Source organism: Mastigoproctus giganteus, chromosome 8 (assembly GCF_048544385.1).
Source record: "Mastigoproctus giganteus isolate SK-2022 chromosome 8, ASM4854438v1, whole genome shotgun sequence".
Taxonomy (NCBI): Eukaryota; Metazoa; Arthropoda; class Arachnida; order Uropygi; family Thelyphonidae; genus Mastigoproctus; species Mastigoproctus giganteus.
Window position 1 is genome coordinate 188,429,881 of NC_143582.1, and position 26,296 is coordinate 188,456,176.

The 26,296-nt window shown below is 38.8% G+C and overlaps 1 protein-coding gene across 1 annotated transcript in view; it reads right to left on the minus strand.

Annotated features, from left to right (window-relative positions):
• LOC150082086 (uncharacterized) overlaps positions 1 to 24,719 on the minus strand; it is a 93,913-nt gene extending 69,194 nt beyond the window's left edge. Inside the window, exon 1 of the mRNA XM_090379097.1 lies at positions 24,243 to 24,719. The gene's annotated coding sequence lies outside the window, so the exon portion shown is untranslated. The remainder of the gene's footprint in view (positions 1 to 24,242) is intronic.
• Between the last annotated feature and the right edge of the window lie 1,577 nt (positions 24,720 to 26,296).

Genomic DNA, 26,296 nt, shown 5'->3' on the forward strand with positions numbered 1-26,296 from the left:
CTACCATCACCCGCAATGAGAGTTAGAGAGAAAATTGGATATCTAATTACAAAAACAAAAGATGGAAAACCATATGATGGAAGCTTATTTAGAAGACCTTAATGCTAAACACGATCAAAAGCCTTTGATACGTCAAGAGCAACTGCTTAAGTTTCACCAAAATTTTCCATTGAATTTGTCCATAGATGGGTTCTCCAAGGTCAGTTGATCTACTGGTGATATACGCCAGTATATCACCAGTAGATCAACATTGACGGAATTCATACTGGTCATCATTGATCAGATGGAAGGTTTCTATAACGTTTAGAAGGTGATTTACCGAGGCGGTTAATGCATTTCTTTATACTTTAGAAAGAGTAGAAGTAAGTGAGATGGGGCGATAATTGGATTGAAGGGATTTGTCACCTTCTTTAGGAACTGGCTGGATATGAACAAATTTCGAATTTGGTTCAGTGTTCTCCTTCAAGTACCAGTCTTTTCTTCATACATTCCTTGCATTTCAAACACTTCCATTCACCTTTATTTTACTACAAATAACTAAGCGAAGCGTTTTTGTAGTTATCAGAATTTGGCTTTGTGTTTCCATTAAAAGCAATAAAGTAGGCGTAAGTATGCTTCTTGAAAACACGAAAAGAAAGAACCCGGGCCGATAAGCTTGTCATGTGAGAAGGCAGTTTAAAGAGCATTTGATGGTACTTAACAAAAACTTGTGAGCGATGGGTTAACGCGTGGAGCGTTAAATCATGTACATATAAGAAAAAAAAAAAGCTACCATTACTCGTTTTATGTTTTTTGTTTTCTAGAATCTCTTGCAGAAAATTTACGAACTTAATAGTAGTTAAAGAATTAAAGTACACTTAGCAAAACTTGCTTCCCGTGTGTGTGTGTGTGTGTACTTGGCTGGAGATTTAACAAATTATTTCAATGGATATTAACGCATGACGGTTCAGTGCAGTGGCAATTGCAAAAATTGGATATATTTTTTTAATAATTAACCATTTTCCAAATAGTTTGAATAATGAAAATCGTATCTCTTGTGGAAGAATGCTTTATACATAATGAGATCAATGCTGTTTAAAGCGTAGGGCCGGTCCTGCATAATTCGTCCACAAGATTTGATCTTAGCGCTAGAAGACTTCCGAAAGTTGGACGAAATATCTCAATTCACTCCCTAAATGATCCCATACTCAATGGGAATTCAGGTTTGGAGGTCTGGCTGACCAATCCAACTGAAGAAATTCTATCTTTGAAGGAATTCATCGATCAGCTGAGCCCTACATGGAAGATTATTGTATCTCTGAAAGCCTTGTATAGGAGGTAAAATAATTTTTCCACAATGTCTTTGAAGTCAAGATGCTGCTCTCAAAGAAATTGAGATCGATGCAGCTTTTCATCAGGATGCCTTTTGATGCCACTTCCTCCATAGTTTCCTCTTTTTCCCCACCTTCAGAGGGATGGGAGCGTATTCTAAGTTCCTCCTCCAAATAAGAACAAGTCGATAATCACTTCCACTGTCATGACTACACCTTTTGATTCCAGGGATGATATTCACTGCACATGAAATATGGGGAAAGAGGAGGCAGGAACTAATGAAGGTACATGAGATTGTTCTGTCATGGTCGCCAGGTACTCTTTCATTAAATGTTTAAAATTTCCCCATTATTCATTGCTAAACCTGAATTTGAAGAAGGCATACAGTAATTTGGATCAAAAAGGATCTACGTTAGACCAACGTATAAAACAGTATTATATGTTATTTTTACTACTACAGATAGAGCTGTCAGTATCAGGACAAATCAGCAAAAAGGGAACATATTAATAGGATGAGAACATATTCCTGGTGTTCTGCAGATGAGCGCATACCGACTTTCCCTCGATTCATCTGTAGAGAGTTTGGTAGTCCATTAATCCAATGTCTGGCTGACGTGTTTATGAACTATCTGCTATTCTTTGAGTGGTATTAAGTGGAAAACAATATTCTGGAGCTTGTGGTGATATTATGGGTTCTACATAGCGTGCAAGTTAATGGAAACAAGCGCTTGTGATGCAGAAATCACCAGGGATGATATTCACTGCACATTAAATATGGGGGAAAGAGGAGGGCAGGAACTAATGAAGGTACATGAGATTGTTCTGTCATACATGGATATCATGTCATGGATATCACCAAATAAAAGAACAAAAATTGTAATGTTGTTTAAACACACACCAATGACTCAAGAGAAATAGCCAAAAACTTCTGGAGTGTGAGTGCTGTAATAAAATTCTACAACTGAAGAAAGAGACAGGATCGGTGGTGTTAGAAGCGGAAAGGAACCTGTAGGAAAGAAGCGAGAAAAACCAGTCAGAGATGACGCAGTTCTTTTAAGAAAATCGAAGATCGACTCACAGAAAACTTAACTTCTGTTCTTCAAAAAGAACTTGCCAATGCTGGAATTCATGTCGATGACTCCACAATTCGTCGCAGACTCGTGGAAGGAACATGAAGAAACAACTGATTGGGCAAAGAAATGTGGTGGGTGGACAACTGAACGGTATTAAAAAGGGCTATTTTCCGAAGAGACTCACTTTATTGTTCAAGGCAGGCGCTCTGGTTACATTCGAAAACAAGATGGGGAACCGGTTTTGAAGTACATTCAACAGATGGTTAAATATCCTGTAAAAAAAGATGTTTTTGGGCTGGTTTTCAGCAAAAAGACCATGAGCATTGTCCCTGTTGATGGAACGATGAACAGTATTTTGGAAATATGTGTTATTCCTGCTCTGAGCGACACAGGTGTCTTCCAGCAATAAAGCTTTCATGCAGAAAAACGGCATTGCATTTCTTGATTGGCCAGACATGAATCCCATAGAAAATTTGTGGTAAATTTAGAAAGATGTACTGCACAGACAGAAGTTGAAATTATTCAATCCTTAATTCAAGTTTGATTTCTTGATAAATGTCAAAGATTTGACAAAAAGTGATGGAATCTATGCAAAATGGAATGAAACAACTTATTTCAGTCAGGGGATGCCATATTCAGAGAGAGGAGAGAGAAGAGAGATGAGAGAGAGAGAGAAGATGAGAGAGAGAGAGAGAGAGACTCTTTATTGCCCTTCACGGCCAATGCCAGGGGCTAAGAGCCTCCCGATACTTCCGGGATACAATTATCTACAATGAAAACAAATAATAATACAAAGGAAAGAATTGCTTACTAAGTTCCGCTTTTATAATATATTTATTCAATAAATGCTTATATCTCTAAATAACTGGCTTGTTTCCATTAATTTGCACACTACTGTATATAATGCAAAGTATTGATTGCCGCGGTGGTTGGTCCTGGAGCAGATTTTGATCTTCGGGTTACGGCGCTGTTCGTTAGAAACTGATTGCACGCTCTTGGGACTATAATGGACCAAGTTTCCCACAAACTCTTGGGACTTCCTTGCTTCCATTGCGACCTGCTGCCAGAAACCGTTGTCCAAAAGTTGCCATTCCGCTGCACAATCGATCGATTGAAGGTCCACCGTGTTATACTGCTTTTACACGAATCCTCATGCGTACTCTATTCAGTGTACCCGAAATTTATTAACGTTTCCATCTATGTTTAAAAGGCTGATTTTCAGAGATTATTTCTACACTTAGGAAATGCAGATCTTCTCTTTCTGATGAAAGAGAACTCTTTTCCCTTTTCTTTTGAAAAATTCCACTATTCGTTCTACTCTATGACAGCCTTTCACAATCGGGAAAGTGTTTGGTATTCTCATTAATTCAAAGAGAATAAAATTTCGTTTGTATATCTTCCTCTCCTTGTAAGAACAGCCTCGCAGCGTTGAACTACTGAACTATTGAGGATTGACGTAGCCCAGTGGTCAGGGGCGAGAGTGCATAGCACGCGTTCCTTGAGTGGACCGGGGTTCAAGCCCGTGACTATAAATACGATAAATATTTGTATTGACGATTTATTGGAAACTCTACTGACTTGGTTGTCGTGCCGGAGTATAAACAGAAAATTTATTTATTTATATACTAACAAGCATTACTCAAGTAAACAATTTTCGATGATATAGGCAATCGCTCTCTCTCTCTTCACAAGCTTCAACAGAGATGAAGGGTGGATAGTTTTCCTTCCCAGGAAATCTGTTCTTTGATCAAAGGTAAATGGATCTCCCATAAAAGGTAAATGGATCTCCTTTTGATTAAAGACAATGAACTGGGATCATCACGCTTATTAAAAGAGACAAATAAAACAAATATGGATATCGGTCCATCTGTTTAAAGTATGATTACTGAAGACTCTCCCAAAAATGTTTTTCGTTTTGGACAGTCTGTCTGAGTTAGGTTGAAATTGATTAATTTACCACTAGTTTTTCTCTCTTGTTTGGTACCCGGGACTTGGTATCCTGGGTACAGGATTGTTTTATGCTAGCATCCGCTGGTATTACACTACCTCTGGCGGATGCGGGATTTGTTCACTTTTGCGCAGTAGATCCAGGTCCGGTTTCTCGTGCCTAGGAACGGGCACTAGGCAGCAGCTATCAGGTGTTGGCTGCTCCCTGGTGGCAAAGTAGCCTGACAGAAACAACACACTCAGACTTACAAGTTTTATTCAAGGTGGAGATGGGCAACTGCCTAGGGGGCCACCCAATTACATGAACACACACGAGCTGTTCCAAATGAAAACTAGATAAAAATCGATCACAGAGAACTGTTTTAACTGACTTTGACAAATTTGATCGTTCTGTTATTGTATTACTCACAGAATATGCTCATAGGATGTATTTAAGTTCCTGATCTATGGGGAACGTAATCCCCTGGAGGATCCCACTCGGTACTCTTCGGGCAACTCTTTCCCCAACCACTAATAAAACAGGTCGCTCACGGTTGATAGATTTCTCCCTTGACGAATGCTGAAAGTTGCGCAGTAATTGGATGTGGGCCTTTTTAAATTCGATATCAACAAGAACAGCGCCGGAAAATCTTAGACCAAAGAGCTGTTCTTAAGCGCTAATTGAGCCAGCTCTATAAATTTATTCAAATTCAAAATAATGTAACTGAATGATCTCTAGTAACTTGCTAAATTTGTTAATACAGTATTCTCTGTTAAGCGCCCATTGAAGAGTATATAATGTTTCAAATTTCCCAACGAACCATATGCTAACTTACTATTTACAAACCCTATTATTACCTGTTTGGGGAGGACACTGGATATCTCGATGTCAGCTTCCTCCTTCAGTTAATTCTTCTGCTATGTAAATTCTCTGGCCATATTTCTGGCCATGGAGGGAATTTTGCCTTTATATATAGACTTTGCTGTTTGTATGTATATCCTTGGCAATAAAGATTTATTTATTTACTTTTTAAACTGCGACAGACAGTTTTTCAGAAGATAAATATCCAACTGTGGAAGGAATGTTAAGACAACTGAGAGAAAAAGAAATCAGTTTTGAATGCAGCGAAAGATCACTTCGTCAGATGAGGAAAAAACGCTTCATATGGAATGTGACAAGATCGATAACAGAAATACACCTTGTCCAGCCAAAATATTATGTATTATGACCACCTTTATGATTTTGAAATCGGCCGTTCCTCCCTGTCTAGTGGAACTCGTGTAGTGATGAAAACTGATAAATGTGATAATATAAGTTCGTGGCATGCGGTGTATAGTGAATGCCAAGTACTTCATCAACATGGGCAAGGGACTTGATCTGATGAACTTCCAAAAAAGGATGATTATTAGGTACCAGTTGAAGGGTGGCAGTATTATGGAAACTGTGAATCTTGTGGACTGTTCGAGAAGTGCTGTAGTTAAAGTGTTCTAAGAGTGGATGGACAGTACACAGCAGCAGTGGCTGGGCCAATGGTAGGCAACCACGCCTCATCGATGGTCGGCTTTTGAAAGCCGATAGATGGAAACGGTGGAACGGCTTACCATGGATTTTAATCAGGGGACTACCAGCGGTGTTTCCAAGACCACGTTCCAACGACCACTCCTCCTCCGTATGTGCTGCAGAAGTAGGTGCCCAGTCAAAGTACCCATGCTTTCAGCCACCTGTCGCCAACGACTCGATTCCTAAAGTTTGTGTCTGAATGGATTCATTGACCGTTGACGAAAAAAGTTCCTTTTCCGATGAATCACGTTTCCTGCTATATCGTGTGGACAGTAGATGGAGAATACGGCAACAAACTGTGGAGAGGAATCACATCGATATCCTAGTCCAACAGAAACAGGCAGATGGCTACAGTGTTTTGGTATGGGGATGTTTTTCTGGGAATATTTCGAAACCCTCATACCTCTAGAACGCTCTCTGACTGCTAAAAACTACCTGTCCATTGGCTGATCAGGTATACTCCTTCATGGTGACTGTTTTCTTAAATGGCGCAAGTGTGTTCCAGCAGAATAATTCATCCTGCGAAGTTTTCGGCATTGTTCGAGAGTGGTTCGCCGAATACGAAAATTAATTCCAGGTGCAACCCTGGCGGCCGAATTCGCTGGATGTGAATCCGACAGACCTGGCGTTTGGATCCTCCTCCACAGACTATCACAGATCTAAGGGACGCAGTCCTGGCGACATGGTACAACATATCTACTGCAATGTTCGGATGACCCAGAGAAATCTGGCCCACCTTTTGGAAACATCAGGTGGGTCAGAGTCTCGTATCGAGACAGTACGTGGTCCATTGGAACTGGCCCTCCTTCCCGTGGTGTGGATGAGCACCCAGAATCATCTGTCCAGGTGATTGATGCTTCTGGGTAGTTAAGTAGCCAGAACATAACAACAGAACGCACACAAATACACACATGTCCACACGCCCCACAGTCTATGCCTCGCTGTGTAGAGGTGGTACTACCAGAAAGAAGACATGCCCACTATTCGGTAGGTAGTTATAATGTTTTGACTGGACAGTGTATATAGACACTGTTCAGATAACATAATTACTTAGAACAGAGTAATTCCCGTTGTGAGTACTTATAATTTACATTGGTTATTAATTTGCAATGTAAATAAATGTGATACTCAATGGAGAATAAGCAACAATCGACTTTCTTTAATGGGGAAGTGTTATATCTCATAAGACAAACTTCGGTTTTTCTTAAAACTCAACTGTGAATTAAAGATTCATTTGCTCTAAGCAATATCATATTTTAAATGTAAAATAATAATGCATTGTAAATAGTTTTCCATTTTTTTTGTGTAATTTCGATGTGGGTTGTAAATATTCTGCACTGTAAATAACCGTATGTATTTTTATTTTATACATTGTTCCTTTTTCTCTTCATTTAACCAGTTAGTTAACTTTATACCACCAATTTTGCCTATTAGAACTTTGGCTGAGAATGAAGTTATTCAGTACTTAATTGAAAACTGCAAAAATAAAAAATAAATAAATAAAATATATTTGTTAGGAATAAAATTCCACCAGGTGGCGTTTAATGAGTTTGTACATTTACACTTTTCATACTTGGGGATAGCTACTCAGAAATAACAACAGTTAGGTGTTCTATATTTCTATTAACAAGTTATTTATTAACTATATAATATTAAATATACATCAAAAAACGTTTTCCCGCATAAAAAGTTCGTGATAAAGAATAAACAGTGTATTATTATAATAACCTTTTCCCGCTTAATACGTTTTTTAAATATAAAAATTCTTTATTTTTAAAATTAAAAAAATATTAAACTATAAAAATTTTGGTAATTGAACAAGTTATTGCATAGCATCATTTTAGTTCGAGTAAACCATCGAAGTAGGTGAAATGGCATCGTTTTTGATATTCATTTCATATTGTGAATGCCTTCACAACGAGTTGCTCTGATATTGCACTACCTCCAATAAGCAACGCTTTGCAATGGAGAACACTTACTATACTTATTCTCGGCGGATACTACCATCCACGGGTGGTGGTATCAGCCGAGAATCCACTGGCGAAGTGTTGCCTATTCGAGAATCCACTGTCGAAGCGTTGCTTATTCGAGGTAGTTCAATATCAGGGCAACTCGTTGGGCAAGCATTCACAATAAGAGATATAACAGAAACGATGTCATTTCATCTACTTCGGTGATTTACTATGCACTAACTTGTTCGATTAGTGAATTTTCTGTAGTATGAAGCTTTCAGCGCTAAAACCTTTTCAGTATAAACATTTTGATATAATGGAAGTGGCATGTTGCAATTGTTTTCATCGATATCCATAAGTGGATAATGTCGACCACGTGATCCACATACCGTTAAGTTCTGGTGTTCAATTGTCCAGTTCTGAACAGCTGTCAACGGTTCTGAATAACTTAGTGGATTGTTGCTCTGTCTTATTGTAATTGGAATTTTTAAGGTAGTAGTTGTAGTAGTAGTAGTAGTAGCAGTAGTGGCACATGATGCAAGAAAGCAAGTGTAGGAGCTTATGCAGCATCAGCCAAAAAAAAAAAAAAAAAATCACACCATTCCCTCCAAATGCCTGTCCAGTTCCTCCTTAAATTTATTTAACCTATCAACATCCACAACGACAGATGGAAGTTTCTTCCAGCAATTAACCACCCGCTGGCTAAAGGCAAATTTCCGCACATGTATTCTACATCTGTCCTTTCTTAATTTGAACTTATGTCTCCGTAGGTTCGTAATCTGAACAAGTGGAAGGATCCCATCAGAATTCAGCGTGCTCAACCCATTCAAGGCCTTATAGACCTCAATCAGATCACCGCGCAGGTGCCTAGTCTCCAGCCACTGCAATTTGCAGAACTTAAGCCTCTCTTGGTAAAAGAATCCCTTCATTCCCCTCACCAATTGTGTTGCTCTTCTCTGTACACGCTCAAGCAAATCTACATCCTTCCTAAAATGAGGCCTCCAGACCTGTACGCAGTACTCAAGGCGTGGCCTGACCATTGCCTTATACAGAGCGACAATCACCTCCTTTTCCCTGCTAGCAAAATTCCTATATATCATTGACAAAACCCCATAACCCGCCCTAGCAGCCTGTCTGCACTGCTCAGAAAACTTCATATCTGACTGCACAATTACTCCCAGGTCTTTTTCATTTTCTACCACCTTAAGTGTAGTACCACACAGTTGGTACGTTTCTCTGGGGTTACTTCTACCCATATGCAGTACTTTGCATTTGTCAAGGTTGAACTTCAGTTGCCACTTCTTAGCCCATCTGCCCAAATTATCTAGATCCTGTTGCAGTAGCACACTGCCATTACTGTCATTAACAACCCTGCCAACCTTTGTGTCATCTGCAAACTTCGACATTAAGCCTGATATACCTTCATCAATATCATTGATAAATACACAAAACAACAGTGGACCCAACACCGAACCCTGTGGGACTCCACTAATAACATTAGTCCATGAAGAGCAGCACCCATTGATTACCACCCTCTGTCTTCTCCCACTTAACCATCCTTTTATCCATTGTAGCAACTTACCCTTAATACCATTCTGCTCCAATTTGTACAGTAGTCTTCCATGCGCAACAGTGTCAAAAGCTTTCCTGAAATCCAAGTATATGATATCAAAATTATTTTTTGAATCCAGTTCCTTTGTGACCACATCATAATAACCAATCAAATTTGTCAGACAAGACTTTCCCTTAACAAACCCATGCTGTGTTTTAATTATTGCTGCAGTCTTGTCTAGATGATCCTGCAATGCATCTTTAACCAGCGACTCCATTATTTTACCCCGAAACAGAAGTTAAACTAACTGGTCTGTAATTACACGTGTCACCCTTCGATCCACCTTTGTGAATTGGGGACACATTTGCACATCTCCAGTCCGTGGGAACGTCCCCTGAGTCCAAGGATGCTCTGATAATTATGGCTAAGGGTTTGCTTAGTTGCTTTGCCGCCTCCTTTAAAATAACTGGATAGATCCCATCCACCCCAGGTGCCTTTCTTATGTTTAACTTCAACAATTTCTCCTCCACTTTGCTCTCAGTTATTACAAAATCATTAAGCACACTGCTACAATTTGATAACCTTCTTCCATTTTCAAACGGTAATAATTCCTCACGTGTGAATGTAGATGCAAAATACTCATTCAGTTTGTTTGCTATCTGAGCAGGATCATCAACAGTCGAACCATCGATGTCAAGTGGACCAATCAGATTCATCCCCTTCCTTTTAGAGTTTATATAAGTAAAGAAATCCTTGCTGTTTTTCTTAGCATCTTTTGCCAAAGATTTGTCGTAATCGGCCTTCGCCTGCCGAACCTCCTTTGTGACCTGATTACAGACTAGCTTATATCTGCCACAGGCTTCTGCGTCACCTGATAATTTATATGCATCCCATGCATTTTTCTTCTCTGTCACGAGTCTCATTAGTTCATTTGATAACCATTTAGGCCTAAACCTTGAACAATATTTCTTAATAGGTATGAAACTTTTAGTAGCTTCCACGATTAATTCCTTGAATGCTTCCCACTTAGAATTTACTGTTGGTAACATCGTCAGTTGATCCCACTGTACAGAATTTAAAAACTGTCTGAGACCACTGTACTCCCCTTTACGGAAGCAAAAACCCTTTCCTTTACCCCTGACGGTAGTTACCTCTTTGAGTAAATCCCACTTCAGCACACTGTGATCACTGCCACCTAGTGGTTCCTTTATCTGCAAATTCTTAATACACGAATGATCACTGCTGATAACCAGATCAAGAGTGTTACTTTCTCTGGTTGCCTCTCGAACATGCTGCTGCAGAAAACAATCATCCAATAAATCCACAAAAGTCTGACTAGTGTGTGAGTGACCAACCCACAAGTTCCAGTCAATATCTGGGAAGTTAAAATCCCCCATTATAAGACATTCTGATTTACTGGCCCACTCTATTTCTCTGTACAATTGTTCATTGTACTCATTCAAGTCATTAGGCCTATAACACACTCCTACTCTTATTTTTCCTTTCGCAGTGCTTATCTCACACCAAACTGACTCAACAGAGCACTGTTCATCTATATTAACTGGGTGCACTTCCTTTGATTTTATGTTTTTCTTAATTAACAGCATAACACCCCCTCCCTTTCTGTCCTGTCTATCCTTTCTGTACACATTGTACTCCCCAAATTCCAGTTCTGCATTCCTTATATCTTTGTGACACCACGTCTCTGCTATCCCAACAATATCCGCCTTTGATGTCTTGACCAACACTTCAAATTCATCAAATTTATTTACTATACTTCTAGCATTGGTATACATGCAAGCATACATGCTCCTATGCCTATTCCCTGTTACCCTAACACATCCCATATACCCAACTATTCCATGATGACTGCCATCCGTCCCTGAAACCCCCAACACCCCTCGCTCCAGGTCGCTTCTTATTCTAATAGAAGTTGTGCAAGAATCACCTTCACCTCTGCCTGCGGTTACTGTTAAACTATTAGTCTTTGTATCCCCCCAAGCTAGCAATTTTCCGACCCACCTAACACTGCCTCGATAGCATCAGCAAATATTCTTGCACCCTTTCTATTTAAGTGTATCCCATCCCTGTAGAAGCAATCTCTCCTGTTAACAAGTACAGTTCAGGCTGAAAAAAATTCTACCCCTTGAGCCTTGCACAATCTTTCAGGTATGTTGGAATTCCAAAGGAATTCCAAAGGAGCTCATCCTTCCAACTTGGTAAGGGGTTTAATGAACAGAATGTTAAGCAATTAGAAATCCTGAGTTTAAAAATGGTTCTCATGGCAGAGAGTGAAATATTTATAAATTCTAAAATAGTAAGAAATCTTCATTGCAATAATAATAATGATAATATTACAAATCGATACATTGCAATGTTGCCCTTCACGGACACTAGGCCAGGGGTTAACAGTAATAATACTATATAAATATAGAGCATTGATATATGAAACATAAGGAAATGCGTATGTGGATGTACAACTCAAAACTCCAAGTATAACACAGTTATTTACAGTACAATATATAAAGAAGATATTGGCGGAAACAAATAATTTCATATACATATAGTAATATAAACAGGCAACGTTCTTTGCACTGAACAGAAGTAGTTAGTCCATCATTACTAACTGTCATACTGAAAAGCTAGTATGCCATCTTCATATCAACTGGTATTGTTGGTTTGCGGTATTAAGACGAGCTTCGAGGAGAAGGATCAGGTACAGCGAAGTACAATTTAAGGATGCGACGTCTGTATTCCCTGTCAGAAGCGAAATTATTAAGGTCAGCATCGAAGGTCTGGGCACATGAAAGTAGCTGAAAAGGCAGGAACCTATCGGATATGTGGAGGCATCTGAGATGTGGGCATAGAGTTGGAGTCGTTCTGAGGGAAGGATGAGGGACTCTCCATGAGCACAGGTCCCAGAATGATGGTGCCGAAATGTCGCCAACCATCATTTTGATAGTCGTCGTAAGACGTTTCACCTTAATCAGCGTGGGGGCCTGTGAATTTGAATCAAACTGGCCATTTCAGTTGTCCTTAGCTGTGGAGGAAGCTTATGTTTGTTTATGGCCCATTTTAAGAGCCAAAACTCAGCAGAAAAAAGTGGCCTAATTGTGCTAGTGGCAGCTGATGCCCATACCTCTGTAGCATATAAAAGCAGAGAGTATACTGTGGTTTTTATATATTTTCTATTAGTTGTGACTTCATTAATATAACGTAAATGCTGTTTGACAATCCATCGGAGTCGAGCTGCCAGGTGAGGAGCTTGTCTATGTGATAACTGAAGCAGAGCTTAGGATCAAACACAACCCCGAGATCAGTATGCTTATTGATGATGGGAATAGGAGAATTACACAGAATTGGTTGAATATAAGAAGGCGTTTTCTTTAAAGAGAATATCATAAATTCAGATTTTTTTTGGTTTATTTTTAATCCGAACTGGTTGAGGTAGTTTTTAATTTCCGTGAGTGTATTATTAATTGATCCTGTTATCACGAGAAGATCATCATATGGAGAAATCGGTGTGAGGAGCTTTATATCATCTGCATAACATAAAGTATCATACCTGGACTCAACACGTGGAGAGATAAGTGCTGTAAACAAGAGCCCAGATAAGACGTCATCACCCTGTGGCACGCCTGAAGAGATACTTCGCTTGTATATGTGCCCATGGACAGTAAGCTGGATTATTCTGTTTTGAACGAGTGACGTGAGGAACTGTAGAGTGTCTCCCTTGATCTCATAGTGGTCTGAAAGTAGCTTCAGCATTGCATCTCTCTGAAGAAGCTCAGCTTGACAGTGATCATTAACTACTCTACCAATTTTAACATCATCTGCAAATTTAGACATCACGCCCTCTATCCCTTCATCAATGTCGTTTATGAAAATTAAAAACAACAGTGGTCCTAATACTGATCCTTGGGGAACCCCACTTCTTACATCAACCCAATCTGAGGAATAGCCATTTATCACAACCCTCTGCCTCCTGCCCTGAAGCCATCCTTCTATCCATCTAAGGATTTTCCCAGTGATTCCAACCTGTTCCAGATTATAAAGCAACCGCTCATGTGGGACTGAGTCAAAAGCTTTGCTGAAATCTAAATAAACAATGTCGAAATTATTCCCTAAATCCAGCTCGTGAGTGACCCTTTCAAAATAGCGAACCAGATTTGTTAAACAAGATTTTCCCTTTACAAAACCATGCTGAGTATCTTTGACAATTTCAATTCTATCCAAATGATCCTGAATTCCACCCTTGATCATTGCCTCCATGATTTTTCCTACTACTGAAGTCAGACTGACAGGTCGATAATTTCCCACTTCACTCATAGAACCACCCTTACGTATGGGAGATACATTTGCACTTTTCCAATCCAATGGAATCTCCCCAGAGTCTAGTGATGCTCGCATAATTAGCCTCAATGGTTCAATGCACTCGCTTGCCGCCTCTCTTAAGATTATAGGGTATATTCCATCAACTCCAGGAGCCTTACTAGTCTGTAGGCTCGAAAGTTTTTTCATTAAATAATCTTGCGAATTTCTCCCCATTAAGATGGGGAGTCCACCATGCTCTGGACCAAGGCATGATGGAAATTCTCTTTGATGCTGTAAAGGTCGCAATAGTCTTAAGCCAACTAGTAGACAAATTCACTGCAATTTCGAGTACTTAAAAATGATCTTTAACTTATTTACTTGTATCTTTTTTTGTGTAGTTAATATTTCATACCCTTAGGTCATTTTCCCTTCTAAGAAGTTTTCCCGTGTAAGAAGTTCTAAACCTTCGGTCCCTTTAAAACTGGTCAGGTTTTATCCGGGTCAAACTTATTCGGGTTATATTGTATTAATACAGTAGAACCCGGATAAGTTTTCCAAGCGACTGGAGGTTTAGAACTTCTTACACGGGAACACTTCTTAGAAAGGAAATTGGTCTAAGGGTATGAAATATTAACTACACAAATAAAAATGAAAAGATACACATACATAAGTTGAAGATGATTTTTAAGTACTATTTTAGAATTTATAAATATTTTACTCTGCCTATGGGAAACATTTTTAAACTGAAGATTTCTAATTGCTTAGCATTCTGTTCATTAAACTCATTACCAAGTTGGAAGAATGAGCTCCTTTGGAGTTTACCTTAAAATGTCACAAATACAATAAGACACTTGAACCGTCCACTCAGTACTTTAGAACTGTTCACAACCATCAGAACCTAATGCTTAACGAGGTCGACACATCCAATTATGGATATCGATGAAAAAATTGCAATATGTCACTTCCATTATATCAAAATGTTTATACTAAAAAGCTTTTAGGGCTGAAAGCCTAAATATTGAACTACCTCGAATTAGCAACGCTTCGACAATGGATTCTCAAATAGGCAAACTTCGCTAATGGTTTCTCGGCAGATACTACCACCCCACCACCCCTGGGTGTGGTATCCGCCGAGAATAAGTAAATTAGTCTTCTCCATTGGAGAAGCGTTGTTGGAGGTAGTGCAATATTAGGGCAACTCGTTGTGAAGGCATTCGCAATATGAGATATAACAAAACAATTCACCTACTTCAGTGGTTTACTATGAACTAAAATTATGCTTGGCACTAACTTGTTCGATTACCAAATGTTTATATTGTTTAATGGTTCTTAATATTAAAAATAAATAATTTGTATATTTAAAAAACGTATTAAGTGGGAAAACTTTTCACTCGGGAAACTTCTTACGCGGGAAAATAATACATTACAATACATAGAGTTGAAATTGGAACTTAAGAAACCAAACCTAGTATAGTGTAAAATTTCTTATACGGGAATTTCTTATTAAATATAAGAAATTCCCGCAAATTAATTTATAAAATTAACTATTAATTTAGTATAATATTAAATGTGTTATTAAATATTTATATCTATAAGTAGAGCAGGGATTTGAAACATAGTCATCTGCTCATGACGTCACCTCCTGATTTGCTCTATTGTGTGCTTGATTCATTGCTCCATATTCATGAAAATCAAAATAAGAAACATTAATCTTACATTAATTTTTAAATAATTTTTAATAAAATAAAGTTTAATAAAAAAAGTAATGCTTTTTTTTAAATAGTCGATCGTAATTCAATTTATTAATTTATAAATATAAATTTATTAAGACACCATTTCTTTATTTCCTAAATGTAAAGAACGTGCTATATCTGTGACGTCAGAGCAATACAATTTTAATGAAGGTGTTCTAGGGAAAAATGAAGTTTGTAATTATGATATGACATTGTTAACAGCTTGGAGAAAATAAATTGTCATTCTAACTGGCTGCTTGTCAAGTCTAAAAGGACTTCTCAAGCTTTCAGGGAGAGTGAAAGAGATGACGAGGGAAATTATTTGAAGGACGCAAAATGTTAAAAGCTGCCCGTGCAGGGGCTGATGATGCGGCTGTCAACATCAGTCAGGCAGCAGCAGCAATCTGTATACATAAGAACTGTCCACAAAGGAATTCAACGACACGGAGTATAAAGTGGAGCAGACCATTTATACAGCCCTTAAAAGCCTCCAATGAGTTTTGGAGCGGTGTTCGAAACCCGAATAACTGAATGCAAAGCAGTAAATAACTCGATGTTCGCTCATTTCCATTCAGTTCACGCATGGCGAAAGTCCAAAGCAGCTGGTTACAGAAAGTGCCAGATTGCGGCGGTTAAAAAAAAAAAAAGTAGTTTGTAACTGTGTAGCGAGGTTTTCTCGAGCATTTACCAGGTAATCGTGTGTCTCTTGAGGGCAGGAAAACGTCAAATGATTACGGCACTGTCCTGATCAATACGTCCATCCCATGGTGTAGCGTTTCTTCTCTCATGGAGATCTCTTTCTAATGACAACACTTCCATTTATGCCACTCCTGAAGAAAGTTTCGATTAGTTTCACTCATTGCCTCGTATACAAATGGTAACGCATGGCTTTCGTTAGCGAATTTTAAGAGGTTTGTAATTTTATTTTGGATAGGTCGTATCCTACTATACTCATTTCAGTATAACGAAGGATATTTGCAGCTAACTTAGGAGGCAGGTGGTTGGCTTTACATTCTTATCTGCGGAATTGTTCCATACGACAAATATGATTTCGAAATTCATAACTGGATTTGTCATTAAATATTCATTTCGCTAGGCTGGTAGAATTTAAATTGCCTATTTAATACAATGTTCACATCAGAAGAAACTTTGCCTTCACAACAAGTTGCCTTGTTATTGCACTACTTTAAACAAATGCCATCGCCAATTGATTTTTGTCCTTTTTTTTTTTTTCCTGTAATTTATTTAAAAGAGACCACCCGCTGTCTGACAAGGGATCAGCAAGTTCTGAAAGAGACTATCATAGCAGTATGTGCCCCTTCTAAATAAATTGCACATTAGCGATTCGTTTGAAAATAGTGCAGTATTAGGGCAACTCGTTGCAAAGTTGTTGTGGTTTTTGTTTTTCGGCCATCAGCAACTTAGATCATTTGACTCCATTGAGTACTATATCTGCACATGTGTGTGTTTACTGAATGAGCGAGCTGCATGTTGTTCAGGCCGAAAAATCAGATCATCGATCTGGACAACCCAAGGACAAGAAACCATATAGTCCCGAGTGAAGAGGCCTTTAGAAAGTCCTCTAGTATATGAGGCGATTCGAACCTAGACTTCTCCAAAGGAGAGTTTACCTACTTAGTTTGTTTGTTTGTTTGTTTTCTCAACTGTTTGAGGAGGATCAGTTTATAATCAAGCACTAATCTTAATCCATACACAGCATGAAGCAAAAAAGTGTGAGTTCATGTTTTCTTACACATTAATAAACTTTTGTTCTTTTATACTTTTCGATTTCACTTGAACGTGATTTTAAAATGACTCGCCTGTGGGTTATTCACAATGCATCATGATTACAAAATTAAATCTACAGTGTATAACTCCCCTATTAACGAAAGCATGTGAGGAATTAGAAAATCTTGTAATACGTCTCTAAAAATACACTTCCTCCATTCCCTTCTACACTTTTTCCTATACCTTCACATGTTAGTGATGACGGTGGTGAACATTTCATATGGTGAAACATTCACCATGTTCATCACAAAAGAAAAAAGCAAATACAAAATAAAAATAAAAATTTAATTGACTTTATTATGAATGTAGTTCATTAATTACAAGTAATTGATTATATTTATACACCATTTATTATAATACTTGTTAAAAGTTTTATAAATTTTATTAAAAATTTAATGGAATGCTCTGCTTTTTCATCTCAATAATATTTCTGGTTAATGAATTATCTGACTTCAGACTTGGATTCTACTCCTCAGAAGTGATATTTCGAGAGTGAAAAACATTTTTGTATAATGCACGAAGTTTTGCTGCTTTTACAGATCATTAAGTTCGGGGATTCATAAATATCAATTTAAAAAACAAGAAATTTAAAAAAAACAAGACTTTGAATTTGCTCTATTTCTCATTCATGAATGAAATGAGATCACCCATCCCAAAACTTGGTACTGTTTTATTAGTTTCGCTTTTTAATATTAAAAATCCAAGTTCTTTGCATTTGTCACTAGAATATAAAAATGGATCAGAGAATATACATTTATTCAGAGTCCAGACAAAATGGTTCTGATGGACCCATTTTGGCTGGACATGTAATAGTAGTACTAATAGTAAAGCTATATATTGCAAGGAAGCCACAGGCTCTTACTACAGTTGCCGGAAAACAAAACAAAACAAAACGAGTAAATAAGAAAATTATGTGCTTCCCTCCTCACATATGCACTATCCAGTTGACCTCCAGCAATCAACGACCCGCTGGCTAAAAGAAAACTTCCTACAATCTAAACTAAAGCTCTTCCCCTATAATTTGAATTTATGGTTCCTAGTACTGGATTTCTCTATAACGGTGAAAATTCCACCTTCGCTCATTTTACTAACTCCTCTCAGAGCTGTAAAATAACCTCAATCAGGTCACCTCTGAGTGCGCGGTTGCCAACATAATCGAAGTCTTTCCTCTTACGGTCGTCCTGTTGTCAGTCTCACCATTGAGTTACCGGTCTTTGGACCCTTTCAAGAAGCTCAATGTCTTTTTTCCGATGAGGTCTCCATACTTGAACACAGTGTTCCAAATGTGGTCTTACAATTGCCGTGGGATTATGATCTCCTTATCTCTACAGAACAGCATTCGAAAATAGGACACCATGAACTTTCCTGGTTGCCTGTTTACACTGCTCATATCTGCCCGTATTCTAACTCCCAGATCCCCTTTCCTCCTCCACTACTTTTAATTCAAACCCACTAAGTGTATCATTTATTTGGGTGTTGCTATTCCCTAAGTGCACGACTGCATTTTGCTGCATTAAAACATAGCTTCCACTTTTCTGACCATCCTTCCAGCCCGAAGGAGCGCTGCTTGGTACTGATCATTAACTATTCCTACTCTACCAATTTTTGCATCAACCCTTTATCCCATCGTCGATGTCATTTATGAAAATCAGAAACAACAGTGGTCCTTGAACTGATCCTTTCGGTACTCAACTTCTGACTTCTGAAGAATATCCATCAATCACGACCCTCTGTCTTCTGCCCTGCAGCCACCCAGCAATTCTTCTTAGAATGTTACCAGTAATCATAACATGTTCCAGCTTATACAATAACCTCTGATGGACTGAGTCAAATGTCTTGTTAAATCCAAATAAACTGTGTCGAAATTGTTCCCTACATCCAGCTCATGAGTAACAGTGTCATAACAGCTTACTAAGTTAGTTAAACATGATTTTTTCCTTCAAAATCAAGGTTATTTGCTATTCAGAATGTCATATCTATCTAAATGTACCTAGATTACACTCTTAATCATTGCCTCTAAGATTTTCCCTACCGCTGAAGTCAGATTAACTGGTCTATAGTTACCAACTTCGCTCTTAGAACCGCCTTTATGTATTGGTGTTATGTTGGAACTTCTCCAATCCAGAGAAATACCTCCCGAGTTCAAAGATGCCCTCATAATTAACTTCAACGGTTCAATACACTCCCTGGCGGCCTCCCTCGAAATTACTGGGTGTATATCATCAACTCCAGGAACCTTACTTGCCTTTTATGCTGGAAATTTTATGTTGAGATTTAATCTCCGAAATCATATTCACAAAGGAACGTACTTAATAGACCTTTCTTACAGATGCATCAGTACTTCAAAAACGATGCGCATTTATGACTTAATACCTGCGTTACACACAAATGTATTCGTATTTAGTCATTCTATTTATTTATTTATTTTTTATTTAACTCAGTGTAGCCACATAACACCCCTATATGACCACGATGGCTAGGAGGGTGGATGATGGTATACTATTTACAAGTTATCGTTACAAGTTACAAATATTAGCAAAAAATTTCTAATAAGTATCCATTTATAGAGAAATATCATATAACATCTTAAGCCTCTTATATTGAAGAACACTAAGAAGATTAATTGTTATAATACTGTTGTTGTAATACAGTTTAATTACAAATTAAGTTCTATTTCCAAATCCATGCAGTGCTGAACAGGCATTCACTGTCTTCAGGGAAGGTATTTACTGTGGTTCTTTCATCAACGATGTATTTCAATAAATGAATCTTTTAATATCTATTTTTGAGTCGTTTTAGAAGGACATTTAATTCTTTTGTGGCTTTGAATAGTATTCGAAACATAGACTATTTTCACTTCTGTGACAAGTTTACCATATTTCACTGCGTATCTGCACTCGTAACCCAAAACATTATGACCACCTACCTAAGAGTATGTTGGGCTGCCTTTCTCCGTGATTACCGCTCCCACCCAGAGTGGTATCGACTCCACGAGACCGCGGAAGGTATCCTCAGTATCCTGGAACAGATGGACAGAAGGACGTCCCGGAGTTCGACAATGGCGAATACTGCGTTCCACTGCATCCTGCAAATGTTCGATGGGGTTGATGTCGGGGGAATTTGGCTGCCATTGGAGCACACGAAATGCTTCGACATTATCCTCGAACGACTCCTACGCAATGCGGGCAATGTGACACGAGGCGTTGTCTTGTTGAAAGGGTTCAGTATCATCTGGATACATGGTCACTATTTTGGACAAAACTTTGTCCGAAACGATGTCAACAGTAGGATCTATCAGTAAGGGTGTGTTCACTGGGGATGAGGGAACCCAATGAGGCCCATGAAAACATCCCCAAATCATGATACCATCGCCGCTGAACTTTGCAGTCTGGTTATAGCTGTTCATCTGCTTTACTTCGAATACGCACCGTCCATCGGCATGATGGAGGTGGAACCTTGGCTCCCGCCTTCCTAGCAAATCATTCTCCGTTCAAACTAGGGGAGGTTCTTTCTGTTCCTCATTGCATGGACTTCGTACTGACAAAATTACAGGCACTACCCGGCCAGTCACTATATATGCTATGCCGGTCGTTTACGTCACTCCTAGGTGCTGTGGGATGCGTCACCCGTGGAGACAGTGTGGCCATAATGTTTTGGCTCATGAGTGTATATCTGACGGCTATATCCAACCGATGAATAAACATTAGCTCACAGTACATCAATTGTTTTATTTGTAATCATGAATCGTAAATATACTAAGTATTACATACTTAGTGTGTTTATGACAACACTAAACACTATTTATGGGTTGTAAACGTGCAAAACATTAATGTTACCCGATATTAAATTGTAGATTGTGGTACATTAGCGTAATGTGGTATCGATAATAAACAAGTATGCATATCTAAGGGCAACTACGTAGTATTATTTTAATATAACTTAATTAAAATTTTTTATTTTATTTTAAATTTCCTAAATATTAATTGTAACTTTAATATTTTTATTAAATAAATAATACATATTTCTAGAAGTCTAAGTCTAGCCAAATTATGAGAAAGTTCAAAGTACACTTATTTCTTTATTATCAAAATTTTCTATAATAAATTGTCAAGGAGAACATGCTTTTCACTAATTACCGTTATATGAAAAGGCATACGAGCCTATAATGATTACACATGCGTATTAAGGATCAGGATGTGGCTCCACAAGTACTTTCCTATTTTATCCACAATTCTAATCAACTGCCATGATACTGAATTATACTACCTTGTCAAAAGTATTCGGACACCCCATATAATGATGAGCTTCTAATAGGAGTATGATTGTCGGTTGGCATGCCAGGAATAAGTGGGTGCGTGCTACAGAAGACCGTCTGGACCTTAAGAGGTCAATAGTGCGAAAAGAGGGATGATACGATAGTAAGAGCACGATTTGGCAGGCTAAGAAAGTTTACCTTTAATGACCTGCAAAATGAAGACAGCGGTTACATCACTCCTTACGAGGATTCTCTGTAAAGCCTGATATCTGGGCTCCGAATGATAACACGACTGTTCAGGAGTGCGCGCTCTGTCCGCAGGGAGTTTCACTCGGTTGGTTTTCATAGATAGACGTTCAGGACACAAAGCATGCGTCACAATGGTGCTTCCTGTGGCACCAGCTATACGTGAAATCAAGTCCTATTAAGATAAATCTCGTGCAATGTATCTATAGGTGGTTCTAAAGAATGTTTTGTACCTATAAGCTTCCATCTATTCGCTGTTACTCTCAGTTATCTTATTTAAACTTTTAATAACTGTCGTTCTATTTAAAATTTGTTTATTTCTTCCACGGCTCTGTGGGCAAACTGCTTTCTCGATTGCAGCTTGTTCCATCAACACATGACTTTTAAATCGTGGTCTGGCTTCGAACAAGACCTCAAACCTTTTTTTTTTGGAACGTGCAATCAACGAAGGAAATCACAGACCAATACAGTGGTGTTTGAAAAACATGGTGTCAAGCAGTTGAATCTCAAGCACCAAGCTGACTGTTTTTTGATTGCTTTACTCTGCAACCGGTTGTCCCACTCAGAGGTGGCATTCATTTAAAGTCGATAAATCCATTCTACAAAAGAATACTGTTTCTATATGTTGCGTGATATTCAAAACACAATAATCAAGTAAATCTCTCTCTCTGGTATTTTCTTCACGTCTTCTCAGTAGAAGATTGTACCATGGACATTGTCATCCGCATCTATAATTTTACTACTTCTAAACCAACTAGAAAACATGCAACAACCAGTCATATATATATATATATAGCGAGAGAGAGAGAGAGAAAAGAGACTTAAAAGTGTATGGGAGAAGAGTAATAAATATTATATAGTTGTAATGAAATTGAACGGCTAAGTTTAGAACGCAAAATTATTAAGAGTTTTATTAGTTATAATATTAGTAATTAATTGATAAGGAGATTACTATATTTACTTTTCACTCAATTGGATTAATTTTAAGAAAAAAAAATAGAATACGCTTGAAATGACGTACAAATGACTAACTGGTTTTAATCTATCCATCACAATACCGTATAAAATTATTGGACTGTTGATTACCAGAAAGCATACATCCAGATAAAGTGTCATCTAGTGATAAATTTATTATACAGGGTGTTTCAAAACATGTGGGCCTTTTTCAGGATCGATTAAGGGCCTGTTAGGAGGTGTTAGAATAAGTTGTGTTTTTTAAATTGAAATAGATTATTCTAGTTCGTTTATTCCATCAAAAACACGTAACATTCTGTCCTCAAGACATCCATCAGAACGTTAAATAAGAAACATCTGATTAGAAAAAAAAATAAATAAATTGCTAATATCGTGTATGCAATTATTGTCTTAGTAAACATCTCGAGGATATTTGCTACACATTTTTGATATGTGGAAATTTCTTCTTGAAAGAGGATGTCTTGTTCCATCTGAAAAGTGTTCAGTTGGATTCATATCTGGGCTCTGGGCTGGAAATGACAGTTCAACATTATTTTTCTCAAGAAATATGTGATATAGAGCGTTTTCAGGCTGACATAAATACATCTATCTCCCTTACCAAAGATCTACAACAATGGACGTAAGGAAGAATTGTTCAGAATGTCACAACCAACAGCTGCATTCATGGCTTCATCTACAGTGGATCAAGTTGAGACCACGTAAATCTGGCACGAGGTGCAATGGCCGCTCTGTCTTCCATTGGAGTACGATGTTTTCAGTTGAGTTTAGGTGTTCCATTCTTTCTGATACATGCCACATGGATTTTTCCAGCCGGTATGCCCTTCCTTGTAGAGAGATACGAGTCCTTTCCCAGTCCCTCTTCCACCTACCTTTCATTGATGGTGCATTCCTTTCAATCCCTTTCCTGTCTACGCTACCCAATACACGTTGGAGGGTAGTGTAGATAGAAAAGTCTATATTACTTGTTATTATGATACGTTATAAAATCTTCAATTTGAACTACTTCAGTCCAGTGTTTGGTATTTCATTTTTAATGTTATTTTATACGAATGTTCCAAAGTGGACATTGTAGAAGTGCACAGAATCAAAAACACGTGGCATACATCCAGATAAAAGTAATTATTTAACCTCTCACACTACGTCTAGCCCAAACGAGTCCTGGGGTCATAACCCAATTGATAGCATAACACGCCAAGGTTATCTCCTCATTAACTTCGCAAGTGGTGACTCATAAAGACGTCCTAAGCAAGGAGACGAAGAATATTCCCTGGAAAAAGTTTGTCTATTGATCAACGAGATATTATTAGCTTTGTGTACGTATTTAACCCTAAATGCACCAGAGAGCTGCGTGCATTCTGCGCTATGTGGCAACCTCCATGCACCGACGTTTACCATGTTCTGATCTAAACGAAGGACAGTAACGGATCATTCAGATTCCATCATCATCATCATCAACTGTTAGTTGGCTACAGAGGATGCCATTAGCGTGGAGGACAACGCGAGGCTGCCTCACCCTTTCTTAAGACGTATTTAAATAGAAAGAACACAAAACTCACCATCAACATGGAGATCTGTCGGGGACAACGTTTCTGGGTGTCGACAATTCACACAGTGTCGGGCGCAGTTCCAGCACTCTCCACGGACGCAAATAACTGCACGTTCCTGTCAGCTTCCCCCGAAACGACTGTCGGGATGTCGTCATGTAATCTACGCTAGCGAGAGACACAGAAAGACAGAGTGGAGGAGAGAGACAGAGAGAGAGAGAGAGAGCTATTACGATGAGTCCCTCTGTTGACCGAAACAGTACGCGACTGGGTGATGCTGTAGCTCGCGCGCAGAATGCCACGATAGCGAAGAATAGAGAGAGAGAGAGAAAGATCAATACGCGGCCTTATCGCTGTGGGGGTGAAGGGAGGTTACCACGGAAACGGGCTGCCGTAGGATTCGCGGTGTTTCGCTACAGTCAAGGCTAAGCACATCCGCGAGTTTCCTGCGAAGAAACTATCAAGGGTTTCCGTCTTCGTAAGGGGAATGGGGCTGGTTAATGTAGCGGCATATCGCAAGTGTGTCTGGGTATTTTTGTGAGATGTGCTTTCTTTCTTCAGATGCTGCGAGCCGATTTCTCTTGGCCGGGAATGATCTGTGATTACAACGCCCTCTGTGTGAGGGGTGGTTGAAGGATGCGCGGTTGTTTCTCTTCTGTTGTGAAATGAAAAGCTGTTTTTATTTCTTCTCTCTCGCTCTCTCTGTCTTCTTAGACTCGCGAAGTAAACGAATTGGACAATGGACTGATTGTTCAAATAACCCGATGGTTCTCGTTTAAAGAGATTATGAAGCTTGTGGCTCTTAGGTCTAGGCTGTTTTATTAAGCAGCGTAGAAGTAAGGGCCAATAGCAGCAGGTAGCCTATAGATTTTTAGTTAATTGAAAGCAGTGGGTCAAGGGATTTCCTCGATCAGGTACGTTTCAATAAAGTTGAAATTTTGTTACCATCAGTTGAGCGAGGTGTCTCTTCATTTAAATAAAAAGGAATCCATCTTTCGCTTTGAGATCGAACATCTCTTTCATGTTTGGATTGTGTGCTGTTAACTTCGTTTTAAATTGTCAAGACTGATTCAGACGATTCTCTTAGATGGAAGCCCATAGTACATCAGTATGTTGTCTGTGTAAAGTGCATATTACTTCGGCTGGTTGGTCTGTTATCCCCTCCAGATAGGGTAGTTAATTTCCCCAGGAAAATGCTTCATTAAGTGGCTCTGATTGCGGTGTGGTGTGAAGATTAAGAAAATATTCCAAAGATACGAAATGCGATAGGGGGATTTGTGCAAGGCCATTCTGAGGTCACTTCCTCACTGGTTGGCCGATAGGTTACAATAACTGCAAGACGCTGATATTTCGGTGAAAATCTTCGAGGTAGATGAATTTGTGCAATGGAATGAGTTTAAAACTAATTTTATTTTCGTTTAGACGGACAGCACTACGTGTTTACAACAGACGGAAGCTTGTCCCAGCAATCAACCACCCATTGGCTAAAGACAAACTTCAGCGCATCTATTCTGCAAACGTCCTTCCTCAATTTGAATTTGTGCTCCCTAATTGTGTAGTCTTAGCAAGAGGAAGACTCCAATGAGCATTGAACTTGCTCAACCCATTCAAATCCTTAAGCAGCTCAATCGGATCACCTCGCAGGAGTATAGTCTCCAGCCACTGCAATTTGCAGAACTGAACCCTTCTTGTAAGAGTATCCCTTTGTTCCGCTCACCAATTTCGTTGCCTTTCTCTGTACCCGTTCTAGCAACTCTACATCCTCCCTAAAATGACGCCTCCAGACCTGTATATAATACTCAAGTGTGGTCTAATCATTACCTTATACAATGGGATAATCACCTCCTCATCCCTGCTAGCAAAATTCCTGTATATCATTGACAAAACCCCATGAGTTGTCCTGGCCGCCCGTCTGCACTGCTCAGAGATCTTCATATCCGACTGCACAATTACCCCAGGTATTTTTCACCCTCCATCTCCCTGAGTGTAGTACCACACAGTTGGTACGTTACTCTGGGGTTACTGGTACCCATATGAAGTACTTGGCGTTTGCCATTTGTATATAG